A 24841-nucleotide genomic window follows, 5' to 3' on the forward strand; every position below is an offset into this window, starting at 1 on the left:
CTTTTCTCCTCGCGGATCACACTTGCGCAGTGATACCTGAACGCGCGAGGTATTATAACGAGTGTACAGACCTTCGATTACTCAGTCTGAATTAGACTGTATCAGTCTGCATTTGTACATAGCCATAAAGAGAAATGTATAGACACTTTATCAGAGATATATATGAGAATAAGATCAACATACCAAGACCATAGGAACTTCAGATTGTCAATTGTAAATAACATCCAGTATCAAGTTACGTTATGTTTATGCTTGTTACTATTTTAATAAATGTGTGTGAAAATTAATCAAGTTCTGTTTAAAGTTTGTCACTGTCAATCTGCTACTCTAAGCATGCAAGTGGCATTTCTATCGTCTGACCTAACAGCGGAAGATAAACACGCCACGATAAGACCACGAGACATATTGCTGACACTCGCCTACTTCGTTAGAGCGACAAGTCAAATTATCTGATGATGTGTATACCGAAGGTCTTACAATACGCATACCACATTTTCAAATAATAACTAACAACAGATTTTCTCTTTACAGACTTCACACGTCTCACATCCGAACAGTTCATTGGTTAGCACAGGAGGAACAACTGAACCACAATTATCACAGATAACCCAAAAAAAAAATAGTTGTCGTTGTCTATGAATGTAGTTCTCTGATAACAGTTTTAATTCACACAGAAATTAAATTAATTGTCGTCAGTTTTACACGATACAGTCTTTTTTATACGTAGTATCGATAATATTTGTTGAAGTTTATACACTTAGTTCATTTTAACATCTTGTGGCTAGAACATAGTGCCGTGGATATTACAAGCATGATTTGGAGGAAATCTGGTCGATCAGTCCATTGTTGGAACAACTACTAGCACAATGGGATCAGTCACAAGCATGGACGCGTTGGGTGATATGGGCATAATTATTGTTCGTGGAGTACTCGCCACACGGGAGTATGTGCAGCGCCCATTTCGAGTGCAATACGGTGGATACTTGTATTGGGCTCTGCTGGAACACGTTCGAGCACCTCCTCCTCAAAATCGGGAGTATGAGTGGTCGTCATGTTGCCTGGTCCTTCGTTTCTTCTTTCCAAGGAAACAGTCTCGCGTATTCATCGTTGGAGAGAAATAAACACTCGTGGTGACGGATGATGACTGTTATAAAATCGCTCCCTGTACCGCCTTTCAGCAGCGAGAGCATTGCAACAGACTTCCCCATACACAAGATGCATGTCAGTGAGTTCTGCGAAACTGTACTGGTACTGCTCATCGTATTGTACAATACGTCTCTGAATAGCACTGAGTTAGAAATGGGTCTGTCGTAAATTCGTAGCATCTTCTGTCATGGGACAGTGTTAATACGATACAACAGAGCCACCTTATGGACAAGGAAAGTAAACAAAATCTACATAATGACTTCCTAGAAATCGGAATCGTCCTCCTTGTTACCTTGCAGGAAATGAAGAATGTGCATGTGAATAAACAGTACACTACGTGTAAACTTGTACGCATATTAGTTGTAAATAATCTGAAAAACAGTAATGCTAGACAAAGCGATAGCCAAGTTTACTTCCATATCTCCGTAAGCTGGCTTGTCCGACCCCAAGTACCCTACCTTACATTGTTCAGTACAGCATTCTCTATGTCCTGTTACATTTATGGAAGCACCCTGTAGATAACAGACTAGAAGAAAATAGCAAATAAATAGTAAAACTACTAATGAATATCAAGCGCACATCATATCATTTACGAACTTCCGGGTAATATGAGGGTGAGTCAAATTAAAACATTAAATATTTTTAAAAATATTATTTATTGTGCAAAAGTGGTAAAAAGCTGTATCACTTTTCAACATAATCTCCCCCACGCTCAATGCAAGTCCTCCAACGCTTACAAAGTGCATAAATTGCTTTAGAAAAAAATTCTTTTGGTAGTCCGCGCAACCACTCATGCACAGTGTGGCATACCTCTTCATCAGAACGGAACTTTTTTCCTCCCATTGCGTCTTTAAGTGGTCCAAACATATGGAAATCACTTGAGGCAAGGACTGGTGAGTATGGTGGATGAAGAACACACTCAAAATGTAGGTCTGTGATTGTTGCAAGTATTGTACATTCAGTGTGGGGCCTCGCATTGTCATGTTGCAAAAGAACACCTGCTGACAGCAACCCACATCGCTTTAATTTGATTGCAGGCCGCAGATGATTTTTTAGTAGATTGTGTATGATGCACTGGTGACAGTGGTCCCTCTAGGCATGTAATGGTCCAAAATAACGCCTTTTTCGTCCCAAAAGAGAGTCAGCATAACCTTCCCTGCTGATGGTTCTATTCGAAACTTCTTTGGTTTTGGTGATGAGGAATGGCGCCATTCCTTGCTAGCTTTGTGGGAGTGAACCCAGGTATCGTCCCCAGTAACGATTCTTGCAAGGAAGCCATCACCTTCTCGTTCAAAGCGCCGAAGAAGTTCTTCAAAAGCATCAACATGTCGTTCTCTCATTTCAGGAGTCAGGTGCTGCGGCACCCATCTTGCAGACACACTGTGAAACTGGAGCACATCACGCATGACTGATCTGTAAACATGCTGCAATGTCATTCAATGTCACTTGGCGGTTTTCCTTCACTATGGCTTCAACTGATGCAATGTTCTGTGGAGTCACAACTCGTTGTGCCTGACCTGGAGGAGGAGCATCTTCCACTGAAGTCACACCATTTGCGAACTTCCTACTCCATTCGTAGACTTGCTGCTGTGACAAACATGCATCATCGTACTGAACCTTCATTCGTCGATGAATTTCAATACGTTTCACATCTTCAGTATGCAAAAACCGAATAACAGTACGCTGTTTTTCCCTGGTGCAAGTCGCAAGTGGGGCGGCCATCTTTACACTGATACTGCGACGGCATGTGTGCATCGGCACTATACTGCCACCTACAGGCCATTCTGCACGCTGTTTGTAGCACGCTTACCAACTTACAGGATAACGGCGCGAAATTTCGATTTATTATTACAAATTTAAGGTTTTCATTTGACTCACCCTCGTCCTACGAAATTGGACGAACAATATTACGAAACGTGAATGGAAGAGTTAGGGTTCTTTGGAAGGGTTCTGGGAAAGCACAGTGCACACGAGACGCTATTGTAAAAAGTTCTGTAGTACTTGTTGGCCACTCTGGTCTCGCATGATTGGCAACGACATCGCGTGAATGACGTACGATTAAGGCGCGTGCACAGTGGTGTAGATAGCGATCCGTTCGTTGCTCGATCCGGGAATGTAGTGGGACAGAAGTCACTAATGCAGAGTCGCCAGGTAGGGCAGACCAATTACAATAGACAGCTTCGCGGCATTTAAGTATGAGAGCAACATAACATATTAACAACTGCAAGAGCATGTTGTCAGAGGTCTCCCATTCGTACACGGAAAACTAGACGTCACGTGGCTTGAAGTCAGCGTGGCTTTAGCGCCAAATGGGTCTGGCTCGAGAACACGAGGCAGTTCAAGGGAAGGAAAAGGACAGTGTGTATCAATTAGTGAACGGCTGTGGCGTTCTTCGCTACCGCACGGCACGCAGACAACATTTGGACGGCTGCACACAGGGAAGGATCATAGCGGAACTGGAAGGACGTAGGGCTAGCGAGGTGGCGCACTGGATTCATATTCTGGTGGACAATGGTTCAAACCCGCGCCCGGCTATCCTGATTTACGTTTTCCGTGATTTCCCTAAACCGCCTGAATGGTTCCTTTGAAAGGGCACGGCCGACATCCTTCCCCATCCTTCCCTAATCCGATGGGAACGATGACCTCGCCCTTTGGTTTCCTCCCCCAAATCACCCAACCAACCAAGCTGGAAGCATGAAGAGTGTAGCCCAGGCGTTTGGTATTCCTCACGTGCACGCGAAGTATTCCGAACCACAGATCGTCTCAAACTTTTTATATTTTCCATAATTGTTTATGGTTTTTCAATAATTTACGGAAAATAACATGATATCAATCTACACTCCTGGAAATTGAAATAAGAACACCGTGAATTCATTGTTCCACGAGTGGGAAACTTTATTGACACATTCCTGAGGTCAGATACATCACATGATCACACTGACAGAACCACAGCCACATAGACACAGGCAACAGGGCATGCACAATGTCGGCACTATTACATTGTATATCCACCTTTCGCAGCAACGCAGGCTGCTATTCTCCCATGGAGACGATAGTAGAGATGCTGGATGTAGTCCTGTGGAACGGCTTGCCATGCCATTTCCACCTGGCGCCTCAGTTGGACCAGCATTCGTGCTGGACGTGGCAGACCGCGTGAGACGACGCTTCATCCAGTCCCAAACATGCTCAATGGGGGACAGATCCGGAGATCTTGCTGGCCAGGGTAGTTGACTTACACCTTCTAGAGCACGTTGGGTGGCACGGGATACATGCGGACGTGCATTGTCCTGTTGGAACAGCAAGTTCGCTTGCCGGTCTAGGAATGGTAGAACGATGGGTTCGATGACGGTTTGGATGTACCGTGCACTATTCAGTGTACCCTCTACGATCACCAGAGGTGTACGGCCAGTGTAGGAGATCGCTCCCCACACCATGATGCCGGGTGTTGGCTTTGTGTGCCTCGGTCGTATGCAGTCCTGATTGTGGCGCTCACCTGCACGGCGCCAAACACGCATACGACTATCATTGGCACCAAGGCAGAAGCGACTCTCATCGCTGAAGACGACACGTCTCCATTCGTCCCTCCATTCACGCCTGTCGCGACACCACTGGAGGCGGGCTGCACGATGTTGGGGCGTGAGCGGGACCGTAGCCCAGCTTCATGGAGACGGTTGCGAATGGTCCTCGCCGATACCCCAGGAGCAACAGTGTCCCTAATTTGCTGGGAAGTGGCGGTGCGGTCCCCTACGGCACTGCGTAGGATCCTACGGTCTTGGCGTGCATCCGTGCGTCGCTGCGGTCCGGTCCCAGGTCGACGGGCACGTGCACCTTCCGCCGACCACTGGCGACAACATCGATGTACTGTGGAGACCTCACGCCCCACGTGTTGAGCAATTCGGCGGTACGTCCACCCGGCCTCCCGCATGCCCACTATACACCCTCGCTCAAAGTCCGTCAACTGCACATACGGTTTACGTCCACGCTGTCGCGGCATGCTACCAGTGTTAAAGACTGCGATGGAGCTCCGTATGCCACGGCAAACTGGCTGACACTGACGGCGGCGGTGCACAAATGCTGCGCAGCTAGCGCCATTCGACGGCCAACACCGCGGTTCCTGGTGTGTCCGCTGTGCCGTGCGTGTGATCATTGCTTGTACAGCCCTCTCGCAGTGTCCGTAGCAAGTATGGTGGGTCTGACACACCGGTGTCAATGTGTTCTTTTTTCCATTTCCAGGAGTGTATATGTAGGAACATAGGAGGTTATTTAGATGTTTTCGTGCAAAATTAATTAAAAATGGTTTAGTGTACCTTGGGAAACAAGACCTTTGCTTCTACAAATAGTATGTTTTGGCGATTACTTATCCTGTGCGGCGTGGCTGACCATGCATCGTTTGTAACGTACGCCAGAGACAGTATGCGCCACGTAAATGCGGCTTGCTAGCTTAGCCTGGTTGGGAGATGACTCGTGGAATTTCTTTTTTTACATCCCGATAGAAAAACCAACACACAGGTGCTTTTACAACAGTGTACAACAAAAACTACTTGCTGGTCTTGAACAGGACTAATCGACTCTTGATCATAAACAAGAACAGGTTACGGCTGGCTCCACATTCCTCAGGCGTGCCGTTTGCGCTGTGAATACTTCGTCACTTGCATCATTCAGGCGCAGTGCTATGTACTGCAGTGGCAAAGAAATCTCAGGTCAGAGCAATATATGGATGCAAGATGGGCATTTTGGGTAAGTGATAATGCTGTGCTCATGGAAAACTTTTGGGTCAATTTGAAAAATCAACAGCTCGCTAATCTACAAGTACGAGAGTAAAAAAGCTGGCATTATTATGCTAAATTTATTCATAGGAACAAATCACCTGTGATTTACTCTACCCTACTGTCAATTTTGCTCCACGTATGATGGTTTCTAAAAATCTGGATTCGATTACCACAGGAGAGGGTTTCTGATTCACTGCTCACGATTCCATTTAAAATTATACAAATTATCGTCGCTGAGATCTTCTGTTATTTTTTGGGATCAAGTACAGAAATTGTATGGCGCACATACCATCCTTTCCTCTGGCTGCACGTATCATAATTAGCCGACTCACCACTATTACACAAATGAAAACTTTCAAAGCGGACTACTTCAGATATAGACAAATGATAAATTTTAACATCTCTCATCGCCAACAGGTGAAGTGTTAGAAAAAGTAGCAGCCATACTCGGAGGAGGAGAAAGGATAAATAGAGCTGCAGAGCGGAAAAAGTTCGAAATGCTATTTTTTCACTAAACGCAGTTGAAGTCAAGGTAATGAGAACATATTGTCCCGGAGTTTAATCTAACCAGTAATTACATGTCAGTTACAGTCTACACATACAATCTACAATTTACAGTTTTCATACACATTTTTCAGATATTTACATTTGTCTGGTACTTATATGGCACTGTTTATATTTTGCAGGCGCTCACAATAAAATCAATTATCATCGTCATTCTTCAGGTGGTAGTGCAAAAGTGCTCACTTTTTCGTCAAGTATGAAATGCTTACCATCTTTTGCCTAAAGATCCAATTTTCATTCCGTGGTGCTGAAACTGTGTGCAGCTTTCATCGAATTATATACTACATAGCCGTTTTTTTCCAACACTGTTTAACAAACAGTGCTGGTAATCATCAATGATCACAGGTTTGCTTTATCGTGAGGACGAGATTAGGCTGATTGCAGCATGCACGGAATCATTTAAACAATCGTTCTACCCTCGCTCCTTGCGGGAATGGAATGGGGAAAAATCTCTAATCATTGGTACAATGGGACATACCTTCTATCAGTATTTCACTTTAATCTGCAGAGTGTAGATGTAGAAGAAGGAATTCTTTTGCTGAGGAGAATTTTACAGCTTTCTCTCTATGCTTTATGCGTTGCACCTTGGCAGCATACAGTGTTGCTCTCAGTCCTATGATTTCAGTACGAATTTCTCACGCTAGTTCATTTTTAATTAAACGCACATGTTATTGTCACGTTAAGACGAAGTCTCTTGACGTGCTTACATGGTAGATTAGGCTTCCAGTATCAGTAAAATATATTTTAACGTTTTTTGTTATCTATTGAGAGGGCATCTGAAATGCCTGATCTAGCAGGACAGAGAAGATTAGGTTGTGGAAAGTAGCCAAAATGAGTTCTTGTCAGTTGCACTCAACGTACAAACTTTATAATCAACACACAATATTACAACAAGAAGGCAAAACACTCAAAACTTTAATCGACCTCCTTGATTAACCTTATATCGGCTGAAGGCCACATTCATAACGGAAGACACAAGGCATAAGCAAAATTGCAATACAAGGTTCTTCTGGAAGTTTCACCCAAAAATATTTTCTAAAACTTCCATCTAATAGACTGAAGGCCTCAGCAATTTAATTTTAATGGAAGTTGGCTGGAAGTCGCATATTAAGCAATAAGAAGAGTTTCAATCACAAGACAAAAGGCCTTACCTTAAAACATTGAATGCAAAATTCGGCTGAAGGCCCATACAAAAGCTTCGCAATCTTATGCCTTAAGGGAAAAACAAGAACATTAATTTTAGAGATATTAAAACTCAGCTAAAGGCCACACATCAACACAATACTTTAACTGCTTAAGGCCTTAAAGATTTGCTGTAAAATTCGGCTAAAAGCCCCATATAAGGAATGACAATCTTATGCCTAAAGGGCAAGAGTGGAACATTAATTCAGGATATATAAAGCCACACATCAACCAAATAACTCAAACTCAAACAGGGAAGTTACAATGTAACAGACACGGAACAGTACTCAGAAGTTTCCAAGGGTTGGCCTGGGATTGTGACACTAATGCCCATTTAGGTGAGACAGGCAGCCTGCCCAACGACTTCTTAATCTGGAGGCAACCCAACTGACATACAGCTGACCGACCAATCAACCAAATCAGTTAGGCTCCATGCAACCAGCAAAACGACCAGAAGATTTCAATACAACTACACACATAATATTTGCGCCCACAACGACTAAGAACACCACAGCTGTCGAACTACACGCCGTGCTGGACAGCAACAACATGACAAGGAAAATACACTGCCTAAAATTATGTCAACGACAAGAGCAGGTAACCGGAACATCAATGGCCACAAAGCTGAAGATTCCGATGGTGAACTTCAGTAACGTGGAATAAATTAAGTTAAATTCCACAGGAAGACAGCTGGAATCTTAGACGACTTAAATACACACAAGTTGTTGCTCGCCAGAAGTCCCAAAACCAATAACCAGTATCAAACGAAGAAATGTGAACAGTTGAGGTTCGATAGTAACTCAAGTGAAGACTCAACCTTCATGTCCAAGACCGGTGGGCGACGAACTACGTAGCACTAGCAAGCAGCACCTCACACTCCAACCGCGCTTGCATGCTGCCAGCGGCTCCAGCCCGACTTCGCGTGACTGGTGCTTGCTTGGTGCTCCTCGACCGACCGACAGACAGACAGACAGACAGACCGACCGTCCGACCGACCGACCGATCATGCTGCTGGTGCGTCTCCAACTCACTGACTTCCTTCGGACGGACGACATCCCAGAGACACTGGCTTGGACCCAACCATGCAGAGGGAACACAACCGACATTTCTGCACAGGAAGGAACCGACTCAAATACACGTCGTCGATGAGGTGACCGACCGAACGACCAACCAACGGTCGTCCCTACTGGTAACTGGCTGTGCGGACCTCACATGGGCTTTGTGCCCGACTGCACTGGTGCTGCGTCGTGACTGCCCTGCTGGTCCTTCTCCGACTGACTTCCAGGCAAAGGACGACCTGGAAATACTATCTGTCGCCCAGAAAGTGGACTTATCGATATGCCCTGCTGCTGCCGCTCACGGGCAGGCAAGACAGCAATTCAGTGACACCAGTAATTGAAATTAAAGTGACGAGGTGGCTGTACGGTAAAAACCAGATGTTAAATAAAGATGGCATGAACATGAGCCACGCATGGCTCACCATCTCAGTACTAACTTCTTTGGTTCAAATTTATTCTTAATATAGCAATATTGAAAATCTAAAAGCAGTGTCTCGGAAATATCTAAAATATAAATTGCTACAGCTATGGATTTATGGAAAACAGCGAGATGTCTACTTAATTGAATTGCAACTAAATTTTCATTCAGTAAGACATTGTGCTTGACATTCGATCTTGAAATCAGTGCAGCAGCTCACTATCTTACATCTACATCTACATAGTTACTCCGCAAGCTTGTCAGAGGGTACCCTGCACCACTACTAGTCATTTCTCCCCTGTTCAACTCGCAAATAGAGCGAGGAAAAAGGACTATCTATGTGCCTCTGTATGAGCCCTAATTTCTCGTATCTTATCGTCTCTGTCCTTACGCGCAATGTATGGTGACGGCAGTAGAATCGTTCGGCAGTCAGCTTCAAACTCTGGTTCTCTAAATTTTCACAGTAGAGTTCCTCAAAAAGAACGTCGCCTTCCCTTCAGGGATTCTCATTTGAGTTCCCGAAGCATCTCCACAACATTTGCCTGTTGTTCGAACCTACCGGTAACAAATCTAGCAACCCGTCTCACGACCATTCGACTTCTCCAAAACAGTTCTCACATGCTCGTTGACTCAAATAAGATACTTGCGAGTTTGTTGCTTTAAATGTCGAAGCATTTTACACATTTTAATGTAGCCATAAAATGGAAATGGAGTAAAAGTTCACCTACATTACGTCCGTCTTCCATGTTGGTGTGTATTTTTAAGGGTAATAATTTTACTTGTATTTCATAAAAAGAGTTTTTTTATTAGATAGAAGTTCTAGCTTCGAATGACGCAGTATTACGTATTATAGGGGGGGGGGGGGGGAGGAAGGCTCTTCATCTGAAATTACGGTCCTGTGTTTTTCATGTTCTCGTTCTAGTGGTATATGATACGTAAAATCTGTTTAGGTACTGCATCTGTGTGTTGGATTATACACCCTGTTTTCTAATTTTAAATTTACCGCCTTCATTTGTATTTTACTTCGTCAGGTTTTTAGGATACGTTATTGCACAGGTGTTGCTTCTAGTACTTCCATCTTATTAATGTTTTATGTGCATTACATTTATAATGTTTTAGTGGCTACGTATATCCGGTTTACGATCTCTCACTCTTACCAGCAACGGAGTGGCAGCGCCACCTATTGAGGTGATTCTGATTTATGCTTCAGTACTAGCACACGACGCTGTGGTGCATTAGGCTTACTACTTGAGCCCCATCTTATTCTGTTGATCGCTCCTGTGAACGGGAACGCGTTATGCAGGTCTTGGAGTCACTCACGTCCGTCTAGAAAGGTAAGACCATATCACAAGGCTTCGACAATATGATTGCATTTCTGAGTGTCCGATCACTGCTGAGTTCTCTATCTGTTTTTACTATTTTATGTTTTAGTTTTTACTGAGTTTAACGAAGGCGATGTTGGCCTGACGTAATCGACGATGTCGTTTGGCTACACTGTCGAAAGGATCCTTCTAAGAAATACCAAATTAAGGTATTTGCTCTTTCAGTATTTGATCTGTTTATACATGCTTTTAGGTTATCCAAGTCTGCAAACGCGATCGCGTTCTTAAATAGATGTATCTGTTTTCTATGTAGATCAACCTGAAGATGCCTAAATAAGGCGAAACGTGTAGTTGAAAAATAAACAAAAATTGCAACCAAGACTGTTTTTAACCAATACAGTTAGGCACTAGTTTGCTGTATGCCACAGATGGATTGGACGAATTTCCATTTAAGAAGTCTTTGAGCCTCTCACATATCTGTGAACTTATTCCTTCTGCCCGTACCTTCGTTGATAGAAGCAAAATGGGAAGGTAGTATTCTACACAGTGCCTCACTGCAGACTGATTTCGCATCACTCATTTTAGCACATTTTGAACTGTTTTACAGAATACACTATTATTCATGTCTTTGAAGAAGCTCTTTTTGAGTCGTTTTTGGCACTTATACGTTTCTCAGCACTAACAGTGATGGAATACAGTGTCGCCCAGGCTGATTGGTGTTCGTTTTTGGTGAAGTTAACCTGATTACCTTATTTCAAATTCAAGTGTACCAGTGGAATTTACTGCATGTGGCCGTTAGTGCTCCGGTTACCTGCCCTGGCCACTAGCGTAATTTCAGGCAGCGTCCTTTCCTCACCTGTTGTCGCTGTCCAACACGGTGTGTAGTTTTGAGAGCTTAATACATATTTCATTGTGGATAATCACGACCGTAACAGTTTGGTATTGGAGTTTTTATGTCCTTTCCATGGGTGTTTAATGGTCAGTTGGTAATCTACACTACTGACCATTAAAATTGCTACACCACGATGATGACGTGCTGCAGACGCGAAATTTAACAGACAGGAAGAAGATGTTGTGATATGCAAATGATCAGCTATTCACAGCATTCACACAAGGTTGGCGCCGGTGGTGACACCTACGACGTGCTGGCATGAGGAAAGTTTCCAACCGATTTGTCATACACAAACAGCAGTTGACTGGTGTTGCCTGGTGAAACGTTGTTGAGATGCCTCGTGTAACCATCACGTTTCCGACTTTCATAAAGGTCGGATTGTAGCATATCGCGATTGCGGTTTATCGTATCGCGACATTGCTGCTCGCGTTGGTCGAGATCCAATGACTGTTAGCAGAATACGGAATCGGTGGGTTCAGGAGGGTAATACTTAACGCCGTGTTGGATCCCAACGGCCTCGTATCACTAGCAGTCGAGATGACAGGCATCTTATACGCATGGCTGTAACGGATCGTGCAGCCACGTCTCGATCAACCATCTGCACTAATAGTTCGACGACGTTTGCAGCAGCATGGACTACCAGCTCGGAGACGATGGCTGTGGTTCCCCTTGACGCAGCACCACAGACAGGAGCGCTTGCGATGGTGTACTCAACGACGAATCTGGGTGCACGAATGGCAAAATGTCTATATTTCGGATGAATCCAGGTTTTGTTTACAGCATCATGATGGTCGCATTCGTGTTTGGCAACATCGCTGTGAACTCACATTGGAAGCGTGTATTCGTCATCGCCACACTGGCGTATCATCCGGCGTGATGGTATGGGGTGCCATTGGTTACACGCCTCGGTCACCTTTTGTTCCCATTGACGGCACTTTGAACAGTGGACGTTACATTTCAGATGTGTTACGACCCGTGGCTCTACCCTTCATTCGATGCCTGCGAAACCCTACATTTCAGCAAGATAATGCACGACCGCAAGTTGCAGGTCCTGTACGGGCCTTTCTGGATACAGAAACTGTTCGACTGCTGCCCTAGACAGCACGTTCTCCAGATCTCTCACCAACTGAAAACATCTGGTCAATGGTGGCCGTGCAACTGGCTCGTCACAATACGCGAGTCACTACCCTTGATGAACTGTGGTATTGTGTTGAAGCTGCATGGGAAGCTGTAGCTGTACACACTATCCAAGCTCTGTCTGACTCAATGCCCAGGCGTATCAAGGCCTTTATTATGGCCAGAGGTGGTTGTTCTGGGTTCTGATTTCTCAGGATCTATGCATCCAAATTGCGTGAAAATGTAATCACATGTCAGTTCTAGTATAATATATTTGTCCAATGAATACTTGTTTATCATCTGCATTTCTTCTTGGTGTAGCAATTTTAATGGCCAGTAGTGTATTATAGCCAATGCTTAAAAACAAAATTTCTTTTATGTGTTTTATGTAAATCAACTGTGGGCCGTCAGCACCTTAAAACCTTATTCTTAAATTTAGTCATTGTCGTTGCATTGCTTTTTCATTTAGCGTGCGGTCCCCCATTGAAAACTTAAAGGTTGAGGTATTTTTGAATTTTTGGAAAATCACCTGTGGACTTTCAGTTGCTTAAAGACTTATTCTCAAAATTTCGCCTTAAGCGAAAACATTGCGGCCTTCTGCCTTAAACGATTATGGTAATATATTTTAAAATTTTGAAATTTAACTGTGGCCTTAAGCCGTTTGTATTGCAACTTGTATATGTTTGTTCTATCCACTTTTGCCTTGAGGCTTTTCGCCTAGCTGTGATATATATCACACTTAATTTCCATGTTAGAGCTCATTTTAATTTCGTTTTAATTTGGTCCACCTACGCTCAATGGAGCACGTTATCATCATTTCGTACGGGATACTCTACCTGTGCTGCTAGAACATGTGCCTTTACAAGTACGACGCAATATGTGGTTCATGAACGATGGAGCTCCTGCACATTTCAGTCGAAGTGTTCGTACGCTTCTCAACAACAGATACGGTGACCGATGGATTGGTAGAGGCGGACCAATTCCATGGCGTCCACGCTCTTCTGACCTCAACCCTCTTGACTTTCATTTATGGGGACATTATAAAGCTTCTTGTCTACGCAACCCCGGTACCAAATGTAGAGACTCTTCGTGTTCGTGTTGTGGACGGCTGTGGTACAATACGCGATTCTCCAGGGCTGCATCAGCGCATCAGGGATTCCATGCGACGGAGGGTGGTTGCATGTATCCTCGCTAACGGAGGACATTTTGAACATTCCCTGTAACAAAGTGTCTGAAGTCACGCTGGTACGTTCTGTTGTTGTGTGTTTCCATTCCATGGTTAATGTGATTTGAAGAGAAGTAATAAAATGAGCTATGACATGTAAAGTAAGCGTTTCCGGACACATGTCCACATAACATATTTTCTTTCTTTGTGTGTGAGGAATGTTTACTGAAAGTTTGAGTTTGACCGCACCTTTTGGTAACACCCTATATATATATATATATGTATGCAATTTCAACTGCATGTCTCCAGTCGCTTGAAATTTATCTTGTTGCTTTTTAAGATTTCTTGTTTGGAGGCCTTCAGCCATGAAAGAACTGGATTTTGAAACTCGTAGTTGTAAAGGTTCGACTATGTGCCGTTTTGATTTAAAGGTGTTATTAAATTACAATAAATTACAATTTTGAAGTGAAACTGACCGTCACATTATTTGGCCCTTTCGACAATCCTAATCACCTGTTCTGCTCAGCGGTTTTTGGGCGTTTCAGGGAGGCATAATGTTGCACGGGCGTACTGACATCGAAATCTTTGAACACGGTTCACGCACTGTTCAAAGTTATTGTGACATCGTACTCTTTTCCCATGTGCGTCGTTTCAGGGCTGAATTCTGCCATGACTTCACTTTTATGGACGACAATGCGCGATCGCTCCGAACAGTGCAGGTGGACGAGTAGATCCGTCCAATGGACAGACCTGGTCCCCGCTTCCCCCGTTAAGTAAATCCCATCGATCGCGTTGGGCAGACTGTAGCATGTTCACATCCAGCAGTGGTTGGGGAATGCAACACCCTACCGCAAGAACTGCTTCCCAATGGGAGCACATTGCGGATCGTGCTTGGTGGTCAAGAACAACGTCCCGCCTTTTGTAATGCCCAGGGGACCACCATGAATCGCAGTGACTGTGTAATTATTGTCTTTTTCGAAAAGTCTCATTACTGTTCGTGTCACTGCGTATTTCATTACTGTAGGAGTCCTGTGTATGAGGTCAGGTGTCATTGATATACGTTACCTGGTCGTCACACAATACAAAAGCTGCTTTTGTCGCTAAGTTTTTAGTATGTTAGTTTCGACCATACGCTCCACATGACTAAGCTACGTGAATACACTGAGGTGACAAAAGTCACGGGCAAGCGATATGCATATATATACAGTAGAACCCCTCTAATCCGTCACCTTCGGGGCCAGGGCCATGGTCGGAACGAAAAAAGGTCGGTTTATCCGAAAAATCTAATATTTATTGCAAAAAATATAAAAAGATATTTAGTTCAAAAATTAAACGATTTAAGAACTAAAAGACGTCCACAGTAATATAAAAAGATGTTTTTTACACAGTGTTAAACAACATATTAACTAAAAAACGTCTACACACACTATAATATGTATTGGTTTTAAAAGGAAAAAGGACAAAAAAATTACAGTACCGTACTGTACTTAATAACTTATAAAGGATATATGCTGTAAACTAAAAAATGTTTATAGCACTGTATATAAAAAAGAAATTTTTTACAAAGAAATAAACTACTGTATGTATAAACGGTATACATTGTTTTCACAGTAAAAACGAAGACAAATTTCTTGGGAAAAAAGTTAATGATACATTTTTGTTTAGCAGATGTTCTTCTAGATTTAGCTGCAGTGCCCCTCCATTTTTTTTATCCACCAATCGTCCATTGGAGATGAAGTTGGATTTTTCTCGATGTATTGAAGGCCTACGTCAAAAGCGTTTTTTGCATCGTTGTGTGAAATCCGGGTGGGGGATTCGTCTTCGCCGTCCGAGTCCTCACTCACAGTTTCCTGGCTAACAGCGGCGACAGTCTGGTCGTCATTGAGCTCTTCAAAACCGTCACAGTCTTTGTCACATTCGTTGATCCACTCTTCAACTTTATTTGCCGGACGTTCGGCACCGGAGTTTGTAGATCTTTAACGATTTCCAGTGCGTCGTTGTTTTGCTCATCTTCGGTATTCTCATTTTCAGTCATAACTTGTGGCCAAAGCTTACGCCACCATTTCCGCAGTGTGTCAGGTTTCAGTTAATCCCATGCTGCAGCGATTGTGTAGATAGCATCTCTGATGTTCAGGGATTTCATTGCCTCAAATAAGTTATGACCTCCTTCAGATTTTCCGAAGATTGAGCTGATATACTTTCTGCGATATAGCCTTTTTAACCATTCGATAACGCCCTGATCCATTGGTTGGATGAGTGAGGTCACATTAAGGGGCAGAAAGAGAGCTTTTATGTCCCCTTTCACCAAATCTTCCTCAGATGGATGTGATGGTGCGTTATCCAACAGCAATAGAGCACTAACAGGATTTTTTTTATGCTTCAAGTCTTTTTCTACCGATGGCACAATCTCGTCGAAAAATAAGGATTTAAGAAGGTTGCAGTCCATCAAAGCAGATTTTTGATTGCAGTAATAAACCGGCAAGGAAGATAAGTTTATATTTTTGAATGCCCTTGGCTTCTTAGATCTGACAAACACGAACAAGGGGATCTTTTGTGTACCATTGCGTTGCTACAAGGAACGATTCTATCTTTTATAAGTTTCTTTCTTACCACGGATTCATTTGAAACTGCGAGTGTTTTTGTTGGCAACATTTTAAAGTTCAGCCCTGTCTGGTCGATGTTATACACTTGGTAGGGCAAAAGTTCATTTTCTTCTACAATTTCTTGAAACTTAACAGAAAGCTCCTTAGCAGTTGCGACATCGGCAGTTAGTTTTTCACCAGAAATAGAAACAAATCGGACACAATGACGAGTTTTCCAACGATCAATCCAGTCTTTACTGGCAGAAAATTTACTTTAGGCTTCCAGTTTTTTGTGAAAAACTATCAACGATCAATCCAGCCTTCACTGGCAGCAAATTTACTTTAGGCTTCCAGTTTTTTGTGCAAAACTATCGCTTTTTCTTTGAGAATTGGTCCCTAAATTGGAGTTCCTTTCCTTCTTTCTTGACAAAACCACATTCACAATGCGTTATCCAGCAGTTCAGGTTTAGACTTTTTTAATGTTTTGTGATTCTTCAGAGTGTTTTCACCATCAATCGTAACTGTATAGGATTCAATGTCTTTCCGATTCTTCCTCCAATCCTTAACTGTCGTAACACCTACATTCAGTTCCTTTGCAATTTTTTGGAGCGATTCTCATTCGTCCAGTCTTTGTGACCTGCTAATGTTTCATTTAGTGTAAGAGTTATTTACGTTTGAATCCAGACATGTTGAAAAACAGACAACTGTACACACAATGAATCTACAGTAATAAGTACTGTAGAGAACACGGAATAAAGCAAACAACGACGTTTTTTAATCCCAACAAAGGATAAAACTGCACAACAATGTACAGTATAACAAAAGGCACAGCGATAGGCACAGCAACAATGGCCTGGCAGGCGTCTAGTCAGTGACAAGTCGGCACAGGCTTGCGAGCCTCACCATGGTCGGACTAACCGGAGCGACGGACCATCCAAGGTCGGGTTAGAGGGGTTCTACCGTACTGTAAACTATAGCTTTACTACGGTATGTTATAAATATGGGTGGATATGATTATGGAAATTTATGCTTCAGCTAGCGTAAATTGCAGGCAACGGCATCGTCGCAGTAGATACACAGGTTGCTGTCAGATTACCGAAGTTAAGCGTTGTCGGGCGTGGCCGGCACTTGGATGGGTGACCAGCCGGGCCGCGATGCGCTGTTGTCATTTTTCGGTGTGCACTCAGCCTCGTAATGCCAATTGAGGAGCTACTCGACTGAATAGTAGCGGCTCCAGTCAAAGAAAACCATCGTAACAACCGGAAGAGCGATGTGCTGACCACATGCCCCTCCTACTGTATCTGCATGCTTAGTTGAGGATGACACGGCAGTCGGATGGTCCCGATGGGCCACTTGTGGCCTGAAGACGGAGTGCTAGCGTAAATTGTAATGGGTGTAAAATAAGCTGAAGTGTGTTCATATATTTGTAATAATTCATACATTTGTAATAATTCAGTAATTGAACAAATATTTCAAACTAATTATGTCTCGAAATAGCAGATTGACGAAATCTCAAGTTGTTATTATTTTCTTTAATTTATCTATTTAGTATTATCTATTCTGAGACTGGTTATGTTATTACTTAAATACCACACACAACGATTAATACGTGGATTAATTAGAGGTATCACTTTTTATCAATGACTAAAAGTAAATGAATTACGTATTTCACACACGCCACTTTTTAGTTTTTAGAACAAAGATTATTTTTAGTAGAAAATGTACTCAATACCATCGAATGCATAAGATTATCACTTTACTTCTTAGTTTATGCTACTCTTTTTTTACCTTTTATTGCTTGAAGTGTTGGTCAGTAGACTTGCAGCGTGCTGAAAAGCGTTTAATTTGTGTTTTTGTAATCTCAAGGAAATTTCTAACTAGCTGCTCGCCTCGCCAGAGACTCAGAATGATTTAATTTAATCTCGTGAGTATCGCGTTGGCATCGCAAGAAAAAAAATGTAGTTAAAAAATCTATAACGTTTATAAATTGGGAATTTGTGATTGCTACTACGAAATGAAAGTAGAAATGTTAAATTAAACAATTATTATTTAACAAAATATTTTTTATGTGCTGAAATCTAACATTTTGTGAATAATTCTCACAGTTTTTAATATAGAAGAATTGTGCCATATTTCGGCGAAATACTTGGAAATTACAATAATCTTAGCTCATCTCGGGAGCGAAAGAATAAAGTATTCACAATAAGATCCTATCAGTAGTCGCAATTGGCGATAATAATGGAATGATTAAACAACTTGCTAACAGGAATACAAGTTTAGTTCATTTGAACAAACTGGAAGAAAATAGGAGCCTGATAGCGTAAAATGCTGTCGGAAAGAGCCGGCCGGAGTGGCCGTGCGGTTCTAGGCGCTGCAATCCGGAACCAAGCAACCTCAGAAGTTAAGTCGCATAGTGCTCAGAGCCATTTTTTTTAAAAGACGAAGAAGAGAAAGAAATGACGGGCGCGCATTCTTATATAGAACGAAACACTGATAATCATGATACGGCGCTCAGATTATTCTGGTCGTACATATTCGCTGACTTCCAGCGCGAACCATTGACTTAGAGCTTAAATTTTATCGTTAAATGTTAATACTTCGATAGAAAAAGAAAATAGTATCTTACTACGTCCCGGGCACGGCGCAATATTATAACTGATAGCAGTAATATCGAGTATGGAAGGTATAAAAGGACTGTGCGTTGACGAAGCTGTCGTTTCTACTCAGGCGATTCATGTGAAAAGATCTCCGTCGTGATTTCGGCCGCAAGACGGAATTTAACAGACTCTGAACGCGGAATGTTAGCTGGAGCTAAACGCGTAGAAATTGCATTTGGGAAATCGAACAGGAGTTCAATATTCCGAGATCCACAGTGGCGAGATTTTGCCGAGAATTCCAAATTTCAGCCATTTTCTCTCACCACAGACAACGCAGTGGCCGAAGGTGTCCATTTAACGACTGAGAGCAACGGCGATTGCATAGAGTTGTCAGTGCTGACAGACACGCCACTCTGCATGAAATAACCGCAGAAATCAATGTGGGACATACGACACGCGTATCCGTTGGGACTGTGAAGCGAAATTCTGCATCTGTGGGCTATGGCAGCAGACGACCGACGCGAATGCCTTTGATAACATCACAACACCGCTTGCAGCGACTCTCCTGGGATCGTGACAATGTCGATTGGACCCTAAACCACTGGAAACAAAGGCCAATTTCAGTGGCGCAAACATCAAGAAGCAGTGGACCCAAGTTGTCAACAAGGCACTGTACAAGCCGGTGGTTACTCCATAATGGCGTGTGGTATGTTTAGATGGAATGTACTGAATCCTCTGGATGTTAGTCTACTTGTAGTCCACTGCTGCCGCTCATAGATTTCGTGTTCCAAAACAACGATGGAATTTTTGCGGATGAGAAAGTGCATTGTCACCAGACCACAATTGGTTCCCAGAACAATCTGGACATTTCGAGCGAATAAGCTGGTCGCCAAGATCACTCGTCGTGAATCCCACCAAACATTTATGGGGCATAACCGAGTGGTCAGTTCGTGTACAAAATTCTGCATCGACAACACTTTCGCAATCATGGACGGCTACAGATGCGGCATGGCTCAATATCTTTGCAGGGGACTTCCAACGACTTATTAAGTTCATGCCACGTGGAGTTGGTGCACTAAGCCAGGAGATCCGACACGATATTAGTAGGTACCTCTTAACGTTTGTCATCTCCGTCTACGATTTATGGAACAAGTAACTTACTACGTTGACAGCTGCACAAAAGCACGCTACAAGAGCAAAAGTGTGGTGTATTTCTTTTTTAAAAAAGATATTTACATTATGATCAAATTATTATTCTCTTATGAAGATTGAGAAATCCGTTGTGAGTTTTGCACCACTTCTTGACGGGAAGAGCAAAGACTTTTCAAAAACTTAAGAACTGTATGTGATCGTTTGTATGTCACCTGAAATCGTCTGCAGAAGGCGTAGCGTTCTCAAGATTAAGAACAGAGTTCGCATTGCCACTTAATTTATTAGTGTCGTGATCATGTTCGATCACGACCGGATATGAGACATAGCAACTACGAACAGAGAAACCTAAGTGACCAGACAGAGCTGGAAATTTTCTTTGCTATACTACACCACACATTAAAATAAGTTGGATTTAAATCACAAACTAGGTAAATAGCAATGCGCCTTCTTCCTTAACTACGACGTTTGCCGACATGCAGTCGGTCCCTGGTAGCTGTATGAAAACTATAAAAACAGCGTTATTTCTGTTGGTATTAATAGGAGATGGATAGCATAGATATAACATAGATATAACAGTACGACTGTGCTAGTATCTTCTCTTCCTGCGGATAAGGGTAACGCCACAGTTCTTCTGACAAGGGAAGCCTACAACGAGAAGATATATTGTCAGCTAAATGATTCCACGCACCGCAGAATTGAAAAGGACCCAACAAGCCGAATATCAAGGAAAACTGCTACCCTTTTGAACGACTGTTCTCTACCTGAACAAGTTATCAAGAAATTGAGACCACACAATGCAGTACCACCAAGACTCTACGGTCTTCCCAAGATACACAAGGATGGTGCCCCACTACGATTAATAGTGAGTAATATTGGTGCTGCCACCTATTCTACATCAAAATATCTGGCCTCACTACTAAAGCCGTATGTGGGTAAGCGTTGCCACCATATACGTAATTCCGAGGATTTTGTCAGTCGCTTGAAGGAAGTTAAGCTTAGCAGCTCGGATTTATTAGTCAGCTTTGATGTGGTCTCACTATTTACCAAAGTGCCTTTAATGTAATCGTTACATCTTATTGGTAACTTATTCAGTGCCGAAATGACGGCCTTGTTTGAACATATACTCTCCTCAACATACTTTTTATTCAATGACGAATTCTTTGAACAAACAGACGGCGTCGCCATGGGGAGCCCTTTGTCCCCTGTGGTAGCTAATCTCTTTAAGGAGGACTTTGAGGAGAAAGCACTTCAGTCTGCTGTCTTAAAGCCTACGGTCTTCTGGCGGTACGTAGATGATACTTTTGTTGTATGGCCTCATGGCAGACAGGAACTGGAGAAATTCCTTCACCATTTAAACTCTTTACATGAGAACATCAAATTCACGATGGAGATTGAAAAAGATGGCACTTTACCATTTCTAGACGTGCTAGTATTCCGTAAAAATGATGGGTCATTAGGACATTTTGTGTACAGGAAACCGACTCACACAGATCTGTATCTCCAGGCGTCAAGCTGCCACCACCCAGCACAAACAGCCGGTGTTCTCAGTACCTTAATACATCGAGCGCATGTAATATCGGACGATGAAAACCTCCACGCAGAATTAGAACACTTGGAGACGGTTTTTAAAGAGAATGGCTACACTTAACGCCAAATAAGAAAGGCCATGCGCAACTGTCATAACAAGAAGCAGCGCACTGAGGACGCTGATGACGACTTTAAATCAACTGCGTTTCTTCCATACGCCGGGAATGTGCCGTCGAAAATAGGCCGATTACTGAAGAAGAATAAAATCAAGGTTATCTTCCGGCCACCAGCAAAGAACCGGGCCCTGGTTGGATCCGTTAAAGACGATTTACAACTGAAGAAAGCAGGCGTCTACAAAATTCCCTGTGAATGTGGCTCTGCATACATTGGCCAGACGACAAGGTCCATGAACGATGTACAGAACATGAAAGATACACCCGTCTGCGGCAACCGTCAAAATCGGCAGTAGCAGAACACTATATTTCATTGGACATTCAATTGAATACAATGGAACAAAAATTTTAGCTCCGGTTTCCGGATTTTGGGATTCCGTAATGAAGGAATCAGTGGAAATATGTCTTGCCGATAATCTTATAAATCGTGACAACGGCTTTCAACTGGATAAAAATTGGAATCCTGTTATTAAAATTATACATTCACAGCGGAATAGACAGCGTCATTCGATACTCAATGACTAGATGATCTTTTACTTTCACCGCCGAGGGCAGCACGTACAACTCGGCTATGCCGCGCATGTCAACACGTGCGCGAGAATCGGCATAAATACCGCGACTGCACCTGGGCTCTTCAGTAGTTGTGTACTCACCTGATGATGGCCGGACGTCTCTGGGCCGGACGTCTCTGGGCCGAAATATCGTGGCAGAATGTCGACGGGATCCGGCTGCATACCCGGAAATTATTAGAAAAAAAAGCATGGATATACTTTAAGTAATAAGCAGGCACTACAGCATTTGAGAGCACATTAACCAATTTAATTACCTTAGTCAGTATTTCTGACAATAGGTTCCATACATTTCAATTTTATATCTTGCTGGCTGTTTCTTTAAATAAAGTCCTTCAACATTTTCGACATTTCATCTTAGCTGCACACATACATTCTTACATAGCACTGCACAATAGTAATCTTTTATAATAAGTAATTAGTGATTGCGGACCACGCCATATATGCGTCCGCCGTCTTTAAAAAATAACACGACTGTGGTAACAGAACAGGATTACAATTCTTCAGCTGTCAAAAAATAAGAAACGCAAAATATCGCTATCGATACAATTTATGAACAATTCGTATTTTGTATCGTGGCGCGTACGACATTCTTTGAAATATCAGGTGGTCGCTGTTCAGCGAGGATCTACGAAATTTTTACACAAATTGTATGGCTTTTATGAGCCTGCATGGTTAGATTATCGAATGTAAGTTTATTTAAGCTATCGAAACAGTTACTAATATTACAAAAGGTGTTGCTCACTCACAGTTATCTTGTCAATAACTGTTTAAAGAGCTGTGAGTTTCGACCACACCATGGTCGCTCATCAGATTTGTTCAAAATAATCGCACGGGTTTCCAGATGGAATACTGATGCCCGTAATTGAAACGCTAGAAAAGAAGAAGAAAAAGAAGGGACGTTCGTTACTATTTGAGAAATGTGACTTTAAACGTATGAATAATGCTACTAGGTGGACATTCGTCATATAATCCTGGCACTCGATAAAAGCAAATTTTAGTTCTGTGAAAAATCTGTTTATTTGTGTTAATGAATAAACTACTAATTAATATTGTAAAAACTCGTCTGTAGATGGTCAGTATGTAAGTATGATGAAACACAAATTACATTGAAAATTTGGAAAAGATTTGTTCCACGTCGTTAGAGTGGATTTAGCATGAACAAAGAGCAGATGCCATTCATTTAGCTTGGACATAAGTTGTAAAACTATTTGACCAGAAGCAAATATCTTTAAAGATAACAGGATATTTTCTTCTTTCAAGAATGCTCAGTACTCATTAGCTTAGCTTGTCTCCAGCTGCAGTATATCGCTCATTTCTTATTGTTTTTATTTCTACCTTATTCCACTGCCTGTTACTGTTATTTCAGTCATAGCAATTATCGCAGCAACTAGTAGTTTCTTACAGCGGCAATTCTGAATGATGAGCCATTCGCGTCTTGCATTTTATTTACGGATGAGGTTAATTTCGCAAAGCATGGGGATATAATTTAACAAGATCACCACTTGTTGGCAGATGCAAAAACTGGAAAAATCGTTGAAGAAAGGTATTACGTTCCTATTAGTGTCAACGGGTGAACTAGAATTGCGGGTGACAGGCTCGCAGGACTGAACACTACAGCGAAAAATTAACCGGTGCCGTTTATGACCAATGCCTATCGATAAATTACACCCGTTACCCAACAGGAATATAAAATATACGGCGGAACACCGCTCTGTTTTCTACGTCATACACGGCTGCAGCCAGCATCAGGAGCAGTCGTAGTAACATGTCCTGCTGTTCACCTACTCTTCATCATTTTACTTTCTCGATAAGTCGACATACACAGTGGGGGAAAGAAGTCGCAAGACCAATATGGAGCTTTGTAACACAAACGAAAATTGACTGGCATGTTTCTTTAACTGAAAAAAGATGTCTCTTCAGATTTGGCACCAGTCGCATAAGTTTCGACAGTAGCGCCACCATGAGGGTGCAAATCAGGTTTGCCTTAAATAGGCGATGTAAGGTTGTGAACGTTAGTTAGATTTGAGACCGGACTTGGTGTTTCCTATGGTCCAAATAACTTAAGCGAGGTACAAATCCTAAAGACTCTTATATACTTCGCTAACGTCAACTCAGTTTCGATTTCAGACGAGCCGGCTGACCTGTGACAATTTTGTTTCGTTTCGACGGCATTTCCGCATTTGCTCTTCGACATTTCTAGTCCAAAAAAATTCAGTTTGTAGAGGAAATACGAATAAACATTTTGACAAAATTTGACATTGATATCTATAACACATACGGAGAAAAAAAATTCTAAAAGAACATGCTTTTCTCGGGGCAAAGACAGTAAACCTCCCCTCAAGCAGCGGCCCATCGCTGGTCGACTCTGTTTGGCCAAAGACTTCGAGAGCACTGAATAATAGGAAGACGACACTTAGCCTGCATTCTGTGAGCAGTAGGAGATAGCAAATGTAGCTGCATGTAGGAGGTCCAAGAAGAACATCAAGCACCTCATAACGAGAAGTTAAATTACGTTTCTTTCCTTTTCAGAAATAAAGTGTTACATTAATTTGAAAGTGTACAGATCTTTTTGGATTCCCCCCAAATTATTTCCTTCCTTGTTTGTG

The sequence above is a fragment of the Schistocerca gregaria genome, chromosome 6 (assembly GCF_023897955.1).
Source record: "Schistocerca gregaria isolate iqSchGreg1 chromosome 6, iqSchGreg1.2, whole genome shotgun sequence".
Taxonomy (NCBI): Eukaryota; Metazoa; Arthropoda; class Insecta; order Orthoptera; family Acrididae; genus Schistocerca; species Schistocerca gregaria.